The sequence below is a fragment of the Mercenaria mercenaria genome, unplaced genomic scaffold (genome assembly GCF_021730395.1).
Source record: "Mercenaria mercenaria strain notata unplaced genomic scaffold, MADL_Memer_1 contig_2794, whole genome shotgun sequence".
Taxonomy (NCBI): Eukaryota; Metazoa; Mollusca; class Bivalvia; order Venerida; family Veneridae; genus Mercenaria; species Mercenaria mercenaria.
Window position 1 is genome coordinate 23,721 of NW_026460873.1, and position 11,763 is coordinate 35,483.

At 32.8% G+C, this 11,763-nt stretch overlaps 1 long non-coding RNA gene and 1 pseudogene across 1 annotated transcript; one reads left to right on the forward strand and one right to left on the reverse strand.

Moving 5' to 3' along the window:
* Positions 1–3,958: 3,958 nt before the first annotated feature.
* LOC128552426 (cytochrome P450 1A1-like) lies at positions 3,959–4,578 on the forward strand (annotated as a pseudogene).
* A 1,809-nt stretch (positions 4,579–6,387) lies between these two features.
* Positions 6,388–10,844, reverse strand: LOC128552427 (uncharacterized). Its single transcript, XR_008369075.1, has 3 exons — positions 8,414–10,844; positions 7,000–7,092; positions 6,388–6,587 (listed from the first exon to the last, which is right to left on the reverse strand). It is a non-coding gene; the product is annotated as an uncharacterized LOC128552427 (long non-coding RNA).
* Positions 10,845–11,763: the final 919 nt, after the last annotated feature.

Below are 11,763 nucleotides of genomic sequence, written 5' to 3' on the forward strand. Positions count from 1 at the left end.
ATGCGTCAAACGTCCAAACCTTTACTAGCTCCCTAAGAGGTTTCGTAAAAATAAACGGGGCTGAACTTAATCCAAACTACTGTAAAGCATAAATACTTATTGTCCTAAAACATAGACCTAAAATGTTTGATGAGCTGGAAAAAAATATCAAGGTGATAGTAACCTTTAGAAAAGTCAAACTTGAAATAAAAGCTGTCTTCTTGGAAATAACCCAATGCTACTTTCCAATCTTCGAATGAAAATGTTTACCTCAAAATATGTTTGTTTATAAGTCTCATATCTGCTATAAGTCTCTCTTCCCTTGTTTATTTATAGAAACACTAAACGGATTAACCACGTAATGAGCAAAAGGAGTCTCAACAATATACCTGCAAGAAAGCATTTCAGAATAAGATTCTCTGACAAAATCGTCATTTGCAGACTTGTTATTTCTATCAAAATGTTTTCCAAGGATTGACATGTTTTTAAGTCTGCCTTTGACATTGATAGAATTCCCACTCGTATTTGAATAAAACTGTTTTTCAAGAATTTCGAAGAACTGTTCATCGTCAAATAAACTCAAATAATACTATCATTAATTGGTGTTTGCTGGAACTGATACTCTGGATTGTGGTTTGCTTCCTGATTGAAATAGTTTGATTCGCCTTTGACCCGAAGGCATTCTTTCCGGACATGCCTAGTTTTCTCACAGGCATAGCAGATGTCGCTGGCAATGGTTCTTCACCTACCACGAAAACTGCAGTTTTCCCTTGGAAAGATACCACTCTAGTAATGAGAAAATCCACGTCGACGAGACGAAAATTGGTTCCCGGACAATGGTCTTGATGTAGTAGCAGAAGCACGCATGGTATTGCATTTACAACTTTTCTGACCACGATTTCTTACGTGAATGACAGCAGTCTCGTGCAACACGTGGAAACAGAGTAATGAAAAGTATGGTGGAGAATTCAAGGACACATTTTAAATGGCATAAAAGTGAGGATAATTGTATTTTTGTTAAGTTTTGATCATTGACATTCCTGCTGTGTATTAGAAAGATGTGTGAATGAGTTTCGAAAGTTATTTTGCGCGTTTTCACATTGATTCGACCTCTCAACCAAATTTCATACCATATTTTAAAGATTTTTAAAAAATACATTTTTATAAGTTTGTTGAATGTGCTGCGATATTTAAGTGCATTGCATTTCGTGAATACCAACTTGAAAACTAATAATGGAATCATTTCTAGGCCCTTATTGCAAGCAACTCGACTTCTGTAACCACAATCATTTAATGTATTAAAGGGAATATGCTCTTTAAGTTTTGCAATGTGGCCTTCCTTAATCACCATATATTTTCATACGTACTACTTTGTAAACAAACTAAATACTGTGCTTAAAGGTCCATTACTAAGGGAAAGTGAGTTGTCAATAGCCAGTGCATAGACTTCTGCAAGACACTAAATAATGAAGATTGGCAGGTCAAAATTTACAGAAGGTCTTTGGAACTCAAAGAAATGTATGTGTATTATGTTGAAATTTCAATGAATCGACAGAATGACCCCCAGGTCTTTTTAACTTTCTTCATACTTCATAGAAAAATAAATGACATATACTGCGATTTATTTCGAATTTCTACATACCAGCTTTCATTTTCCAATAAAATGAAATAGTTTCTGTGCTTTTTAAAAGAAATTAAGATGTTCACTTTCCTTAGTATTGGACCTTTAAAGACGCTCGCGGCTATTTCATCATTTTTTTCGCAATAACTGATTTTGATGAATATTCTGTAGTACAAGATTATGTTATGATGTATTGAAAAATGAAATAAAAATACTAGGTCACAAGCACTATAACCACCACAATAACTAGTATAAATTTGAAATTTAAGCATTTTTATAACAGAAAACAATATTTCTAGTGGAGACATGCACAGAGAAATCAAAAGAAATTGATTTTGTAAAAAAATAAACACAATAGTTGTTCAGCAGACCGATGGTTACTTTTTGCATATTTTTGTCAATTTTAAGTTGGTATTTCTGCTATTTTATCGAGTTTCACATAATATAACTAAATCAAACTCTGCACATGTACATGTATTTGCTTATGTCTACCTAATCTAAAACAAAAAGAAAATTTGTAGGTCACCATATTAGATTTGGCTTAAATTAAATTAAAACGAGGTGGGGTGTGGCATGTATTTATAGAACGCAGGTTGGTACGAAATACGTAATCAATTTTTATTTCAAAACAATGGCATATATTCAGCCAAAATCTTTGATAGTATTCTGTTTTTGTCCACAGCTTAAGGCAAAGATGGTTAACAAGAGGATCAAATGGCCCTACGTTGCTCACCTGAGGAACATCTGGAATAAACTCTGAGGAAACTGTTTTTTTTTCTTCCATATTTTTAAAGGAAGAAACAGAGTGGAATCATTCCGGATGCTGCATCATTAACCTTTAACATATTGACCTTAAAAACAATATGAGTTATTTACTCTATTTGGCCAATCACCCCACTAAGTTTGAAGGGTGAAGGTTAAAGGCTTCTCAATAAATGCTGCGGAAACTCTTTTCAGTGTTTAGACGTCAATGATTTGAACATGTGACCTAGAAATATATCAAATTATCAAACGGCAGAATTCTTAATAAGCGGATTTTTACGTGTTTCTGACGTATTTTTATGTCATAGATGTAGGTTTCCGCCAATTACAGAACAAAACCGATAGTTCTCGAATACTGATGTACGGAACAGTGATTAGGAACAACCAAATTGGCACTGTGTTGGTGTAAATATCGATCCGTCCGAAAAAAAAAACTACCGCGAGCGCCTTTAAGCTTACAGTATGCAAAACGAAAATCAAGATAGTGAACTGATTTTACGGTTTTTTTTAATTAAAATCTGTAGGATATTGATAAATGTTTGGACAAGGTAAAGTGCTACCATTTTCACACAAAAAAAATATAATTGTTGACTTTGAATGTTCACAATGAGTCGTATGTAATTTAACAATATCTTTCTTATTTGAGTTTTTTCATCTTTATTTTAGTAAGCATTCGTTTGTGTACTAACATTGACTAATAACAGTTGAAACAATATCCATTTCATGTACCGAAACCTTGTAGTTTTTTGCAGATACATTTTATCATACGCCACCCACATTTTTCTAATTTCAAAGGCTGCGTCCCCTTAACCGAAGTATATATCTTACTTATATCGATAACTTTGAAGCTTATGTGAAAGTCTTTCATGATGGACTGTGCCAAAAGACTTCTTAATATCGAGATAGACAATGTCGATCTGATTTTTATCATCATAAAACTTTGTCCAATCGTCATAAACATCCAGCAACTGTAAAGTGCAGCTTTTCAAGAAATATAAATATAGCGTTCGAAAACAATTTGTTACTGTTCATGTGAGACAGAACAACGAGTCAAATAGTTTTTTTTTCCACAAAAACGACAGGATAAACAGGTTAAACTTACTGGTCTAAAACTAATAGTCTCAGTTTTATTCCCTTTACTTTTGTATAATGCAGAGACATTTCCATATTTCTGGAACTTGACCTTCATTTAAAGATTTGTTGAAGATCTCACGGGACGGTTTATTGATAATATTAGCAGTCTTAGATGACATTCATCTGGACCCATCGATTTACTCACATTTAAAATATTATATCAGTATGTGTTTCCTTATAGTTTCATTATTTGCAACAATTTGAGACGCGGGCGTTCCTGGGTACTTTACGTCAAACACTGGTAACTGACCTGGGGGTTCATTCACAAAAACTGATGCAAAAAAGTTATACAATAAATCAGCATTGTCTATGTCATTTTTATATTAATATAGTCTGTTCTCGGACATAACTCCAGAAACCTTAAGGATCAGATTTAACACGATTAATAATACTAGAATCACATTTATGCGCGTGTTGTTTCAGAACAGACATTTTTATATCGACAATTTTTTCTATACTCAGGTCAAGACTGCTAAATAGCACTGAAGACCTGCAAGTTGCTAGGTTTGATACAACTAGCAAATCTCTTCAGTGGCTAATTATGTATATCTCGATGTATCCAGAGGTACAAACACGTGTCTAACAGGAAATAGATGACGTCATAGGAAGTGGGCGTATAATCGAGTTAAAGGACAAGCCTTGCCTTACTTACCCTGAAGCGACCATTCTAGAAGCAATAACCACCATTGTTCCGTTTGCGGTGTCAAAGTTTACAATTAAAGACACTAAATTAAAAGGATACGACATTGAATTCGGAACCCGTAGTATTCTTCAATCTCCATTCGGTATCGCACGACAATGAATTTTGGGGAGGTCCGCAAAATTTTCATCCTGAACGATTGATCGACGAAACCAATAGATTGAATGTTGAAAATTGCAATCATAATTTACCATTTGGACTCGGACGAAAACGATGTGTAGGGGAATTTCTTGCTAGAAAGGAACTTTTTCTTCTGTTTACAAACGTCATTAGAAGGTGCAGATTTTCAAAACCTGCAGGTAAACATTACGATATGGAAACCGACCCTGCTCTGGTATATTCATCAAAGCCGTTTCGTGTTGTAGTGGAGGAACGACAATGACCGAGTGTTCCATTTTCAAAATAACATCTACCATTTCGGTATCTTACGACAATGAATTTTGGATCTGAACGCCTAATGACAACGGGAAAAAATGCAGCCATATTTTACCCTTTAGACTTGGACAAAAACGATGTTTGGGGGAATTTCTAGCTAAAATGGAACTATACCGTCTGTTTACAAACGTCATAATAAAACGAAATTTTCAAAACCTGCTGGTAAAAACTACGACATGGAGCCAGACATTTGTCTTATATATTCACAAAAGCAATGCCGTATTATAGCTGAGGAAAGATATTTAACGAACATTTTGGTAACAAAACGTTCTATGGTATTTTGAAGATGTAAAGCACCAATGTCTATCAGACTGTTATGGATATATACGAAGATAAGATGACGTAATACGTTCGATGAAATATAATTTGCCAGATGTTTGCATCATTCGTATTATGTTCACATAGCGTGTTTACCAAATGTTTTTTAAAATCTTTAAGTATAAATTTTCATAGTATTTATACGTACTTATATCATACATGATTGTCAACAACGTTTGATTGCATTTTATACACTGTTTCATGTACTAAGATATCCGTATTACAGTTTTCAGAAAAATAGATTTGTTTAAATTTTATAACCAATTTTTTATTGCTAAGGTGAAACAGTGTATAAAATACATTGATGTAATGTAAGCTTAATGCGTTCATTATGTTTGGAAAGTATAGACGTTTTAGAAATGTTTTTTTATGGATCTCTTAACATATTCAGCGCTTACCACTGTGTATATGGATAAATGCATCTAAAGGTTAAACAATCAGAATACCACAGAGGTCCCATATGTGTTGGTTAGTTTTACTGTATAGAATGTATATGCCAATATATTTGCTTTTATTTACACAGGTAATAAAACGCTAGATATATCTAGTTAAAAGAATAACTATTTCTTGTCTGCCTTGCGCGGAAGAACCCATTAATTGATTGTAAGAATCTTACATGACTGCCTATGTAAGGTAGTTTTTTTTTCAAACCCCAACGGGCAGCGTTAAATGGAAAACCGAGTGCTAGCGAGGTTGTTTATCCACGCTGTCTCGATAGTTAGGAAAACACTTGACTAAGTCCAACTCGTAACGTAACTATCATTTTCAGATATTACTTCCAACTCATTCACGTCTGAAAACATGCATTATGATTAGTTATTCACATCAGAGCATAAACTGTAAGCTCCAGAGCATAAGAAACAAAAGAAAAAAATAATAATTTGCTGTAGTAAGTGGACAGAAACATAGAATATTTTTCCGTTACAGCTTTTTTTTGGTTGTGGACCTACTTTGCAAATGCGTGTGCTTCCGGGAAATCTACCCTTACCTATTATCTTTTTAACATATCCTGCATAAAACCTACAGAAAAACAGCTATTCAATATCGAAGATAATCCTAACCCCAAACTTTATACACAGTTTTCAAGACACATGGCGGTCGTTTTGAAAACTGTTTTACTGATGAAATTAAATATTTATTGGTAAGATATGAAAAGTAATGATTTAATTGTTCAGTGTGTTTATATGAAAAGCCCATGTGATTAGTAGTGCTCATATACAGAGAGAAGTGAACACATCCCCTACCGACCGAGTGTTTTTATGAATTACTATGATTTAAAAAAATGGTAGAGGGTCACCAATGAAAATTAATTTCAATGAAATTCTCTTGAAATCTGGCCAATTGTTTTAATGTCGTGTTTTCTCTGTAACTGACTAATTTACATAATAAAACAAAAGCGATGGACACACGACTGCATTTGTATTAGATAATTACGAAGAACATGACATATCTTTATTCGTATAATAAAGTCACAAATGCACTTTTCACCCACAAATAATAAAATAAACAATTGATCATAAATATTTTGCATTTTCCATTGCAAATGTGTCTACTATGTGAATATAACGTTTTCAACGTTGACTGTGATTGAGTTTGTACCATTTTGTCGGAAATTTGCTCCATATCTTCTTGTTGTCCCTGCAAATCAAAAAAAGAGTTGTAAAAATAAATTTGATATTTATCATTGCTCCTTATCTTTTCTATGTTTTCGCTAGTTATATACTACAGAAAGATACACTTCAGATGGAGTATAACATAGTAGAGATCTAGAGTGACACGATTCCCCCAAGCAGGACATAGAATATAAAATGCAGTGAAAGTTTTTTCTCTATATCTATTTCTAAAATAAAAATTGTTTCATTGCATCAGCTTTGGCATAGATTTTTGCATATCCTTCCTCAAGTATAATGGAAACACTGATGGAATTTTGTTTATTTAAAAGTTGAATCTCAGTGTTTATAAGAGAATATTGCCTACACTGTCCATGATATTTATCATCCGAAAATTATTATTTTATTGAAAACATTTTGAAGAATACTGACATTCATACCTGGTGAAGGATGTAATGTAACAATGTTGGTTTGACAGTCAAAGTAGCCTTCTCCCAAAGGCCTTACTCTTAAAACACGACTTCCCAGATATACTGAAAAATATTTAACTAATGTAACGATCATAGAAAGCGTTAGCAAGAGGCCAATTGCGATATCGCTCACCAGAGTTTCACAGCTCAAACAGGTATGAAAAGAAATAGTTCTACCAAATTACTTCTAAACCTGGCCTACAGATTCAGAGCAGAAAATCTTCAAAGCTTTCCATAAAGCCATGTATAGGAACAATCTTGATAAAGAGACACCCAAGAAATGTTTGCATATAATTATCTTAAAATTTCAAAGACAGTATTTTAAACTGTCCTCTATATATATATTGAGAAACTGACCTCGCCTCCTTCTGTTCAAATTTTCGATGTAAGTAACGGTTTAAGAGGATAACTATTTTTTAAACTCCTGATGGCCATGTTTATGACATAACAGAATAACTTGAACAAACGTTGTAAAGGATCACTCATGGAATAATTATGTAAAATTAAATATGTAAAAAGAGCCAAGCCTGCATTTTCTGGCAAGAAGATTTTTAAAGTTTCAACTATATGCATGTAGGGAAAATTTACCACGCCCTCTGAAAGCAATGTTTGGACAAACTAAACTATTTTCAACGATCTTGGTAGAGAGTCGCCAGAGACTCTCGTTTTTGTGAATTTCTTTTACTACAAGGCAAGCATTCTCTTACACGCAGACTCTGATAAATACACATATAGGGAATGTTACCTCGCCTTTTAAGGGATATTTTTGACGACTTGTAACGATGTGAACTTTCTTTATAAACGGTAACCCAAGAATCAAATGTGTGATATTATTTTTAAAATTCGGCCAGGTGTTTCTGCCGAGAAGAGTTTGCTATATACATATAACGAGAAGTCACCATACCTCTGTAGTTGATAGACAGAAATAATTTTAAAAATGTGGTAGAGAATTACCTAGGGAACATTTGTGTAAAACTATTTCAATTTAGGAGATATAGTTTGAAGATATTTCATTTAAGCTCTGTAAATATCTATATATAACCATTCGGAACCATTTGAACAACTTTGGAAAGAACATTCAGGCTATGTTTTAAAACTTCAACTTTCAGTTTCGATGATGTCGTTTGACGAACAGTGCGGACGACGGACGAAATGACGAACGGTGAATGATCAAAACAGCTCACCCCGAGCACTTTGTGCAAAAGTGAGCTAATACAAAATCATACGCAAAAATCTTGAGACGTTACGATGTCATACACGAAATATCATCAAGGTAACTCAGCTTGCTTAAAGACAGACTTATGTTAAAGTTCAGCTGAAGATACTGAAGTGTAACAAACGTTTAATGGTATTAATAAAAGATGTCTTATAAAGAAGTGCTCACAGTTAGGTGCAGGAATGGGTGATCCATCATTGATAATACCTGAAAATTAAGCACAAGGCGATGCATTAAGAAGAAGACTGTCAATATAAGTAATCAATCTAAATAAGAATACTACAACGAATTAATTGAACAACGAATGCCGGCTGATTAGTTAAAAACAAAACATGAAACATGCAAATCCGGTGAATTTATTTCACTCGCCGAATAGGTTGTTTTATGAAAGAAGGGACTATATTCTGAAAGATATTCACAAATTATATACAAAAGGGCTGTGCAATGGTTTGTTTGTTCCATTTTTACCATAATCAACGGGGAAACTCTGCGCTATAGCGATCTATATTTGTATAAAGTTTCATAAAGATACATCAATGGGTTCCTTTGTTTACAGGAAATTAATGAATTATAAAACAAAGGGCAATAACTCGGCAGTTATCTAAGTAATCCAGACGAAATATGTTCATGCACAACCTCCTTAAAGTGATCTATTTTTGTGCCAAATTACATGAAGATGCATTAATGGAATTTTATGTTGGAATTTATGGATTAAACAATAATCAAATGGCAATAACTCTGAATTTAATGAAGAGACAAAATTATGTGTCAACCACCGCCCTATAGTGATCTACATTTGTGTAAAGTTTCATGAAAATCCATCAATCGGTTACTAAAAAATCGTCAAAATCCCTATTTTCACTAAAAATATGTTTTTTCTAAATCAGGCGGGATTATACGAAATGTGAGCAAAGTTCATGTACCAATTAATTATTATGTGAGGTTTGGTGATCAACCGATCATAGTAAGATACTTTTTGAATAATTAGCTTTTTTTACCAGATCAAGGGGAGAAACTCTGTCTTTACTGGGTAATGCTAATTGTGATAAAATCTAATACGAATTGCGATGGAAGCTCATATGCTATTGAATCATTCAAAGTAGTGATCATAATAAAAAACACCGTTTCAATTGTAAGCATTTCATTTTCCCACCAAATCTAAGGGAAATAACGCGTATTTACTGGGTCAAAGGATATAATACAATATGTTAGCAAAGAGCGTGTGCAAATTAATTATTATTAATAATTATGCAAGTTTTGGTGATTCTAACAGATATACTTTGTGAGTTATAAGCATTTTTTCCCCAAACAAATCAAGGGAAAAACTGCTTTACTCGGCCAAGAGAATAATACTACATTTTAGCAAAGGTTATGCGCTGATCAATGATTATGTGAGGTTTAGTTATTCTTCTGAAATACGTTTTGAATTATAAGCATTTTTGTTTTCTGACGGACGAACGCATGCCAATACAACATCCCGCGATATCATTGCTTTAGAACACAAGTCCCTTTACGTACCAAATTCTCAAAAATACACCAATCTAAATCATGGCGTGGGGGTAGTTGTCTTACGACGACATAAAACGGTATGAAATATCTTGCATGTTTCTCTAACATGCGTATCAATCTTAGAGACAGATACTGGAAGAATAATACGTGCCAGCTCAAATAGCATCCAGTTGTTAACTTTTGTGTTCCACACTTACTAATTCTTGGCAAAACCTGTTGCACCCTTGTGTTGTTAAAGTGTCCTCGGTGTTTGAAATTTAGATTCTGCCATTCGTGGCTGTTATCTATTCGTACAAGATGCCTTCTTTAAAGATCGACTTGGGTACATTGAACAGACATAAAAATATTAAACAGGAATGTCAATATACAACATCTTCATAAAAGAAAGAACACTTGAAAAAACTTTATTTGTCTTTAGTGGGGATACAGGCTCAAATTAAGGTACACTAATAATATCTGCATTGCATATATATATTAAAAATGACGCTCAAGTATCATAGCTGACTTACTTATACATCTATAGACTGACAGTAGAGTTGAGACCCTTGTTTAATTACTGCCAGTTCACTACATTACAAATGTTTTAACAACAACATGTAGGGAATTACATTTATTTCAGACATAAAATGCAGTCTTGAACTACCGTATATATTCTATTTTCTGAATTTAAATAGCATTTATTTGACTTAATCGTTACAGTAATAGTATAGTGTTAACGAAAAATGTGGATTTGGAAAATACTTTTGTCTTATCCTACCTGTCTCTTGTATTGGCGGTCTGCACACACTGTGAACTGTAAGTAAATTGAAAGGATATTTATGAAGTCTATATGTGCGATATAAAGAAATAAAAGCCACATTGATTATAGTTGCCATTTTGCTAGATCTGGCAATAATAAATGAAAGAGAATGTGAAAAAAGAAATAGTTAAATGCTACATTTTTTTAGAAATAAGAAGTTTAAAGCTCAGAAAAACTAAACATCACCAACTAAAGTATTAGTCATTACACTTTTACTGAACTTGTTACTATATATTTTATGTCTTTGTCTAATAACACAATTGCTAACTCTATACAGTTATTAATTTAAGGTGCTTAATATATCCTCATATAGACTTTACCTAAAAAGAAACAAACTATGACTCTAACAAGGTGCATACCACAGGAAATAAAAAGCAAGATTAAAATAGATACATTGTAGTTCTAGAAATGAAACCAAACAAAGACAATTTGAAAAGGTTTTGAATGTGGAGAAAACAAATAAATACCTATAAGAAAACCAAATAAATATGATAAAATATCTCCTAACACGACAGAAAATAAATGGAAAAACATCGTACTGAATGCATATTACAATGGCAAGAAATATATAAAAATATCCAAATAGCAAGTTCAGGATTTTTAATATAAATACCTGCATACAGTAATCGGGACAAATATATGTATGCTAAATAATACTATATCAAATCTTTGTGATGTTTTGTTCAGTGAATGTCGAATCTATTGAACATATATTTTAGGAATGTAAATGTGCACAAAACTTCGGGGAAGAGCTTAAAAACATACTTTCAAGGGAAAAATGCCATTTAGATCTGAACTGCTTTACTATCTCTTTCTTCATCACAAAATTAGAAATGAAAAGAAATTAGTAATTTGGAATGAATGAAAAGAAAAGAAATCCTATCCCATATGTCAATCAATTTAAAAGAAATCTAAAGAAATCATCTTCTTTTCATGATTTTTTTAAAAATTATTCCTACTGATATCTGCATATGCATATTATCTATATGAGAAAACCTGACTACACAAGTTTGATGGTGTAAATGAGTGTGTGGGAGTTAACATTTAAACATTTTTGTGTGAATATATCTGTATCATGAGCATAGAAATATAAGAACAGAAATAAATTATAGCATTTTAAAAAACTGTTTTATCATTAAATCCAGAGGCTCACAAGTTATAAACAAATCTAAACATTTGCAGAGGTTGGTACATTTTATAACATTTGAAT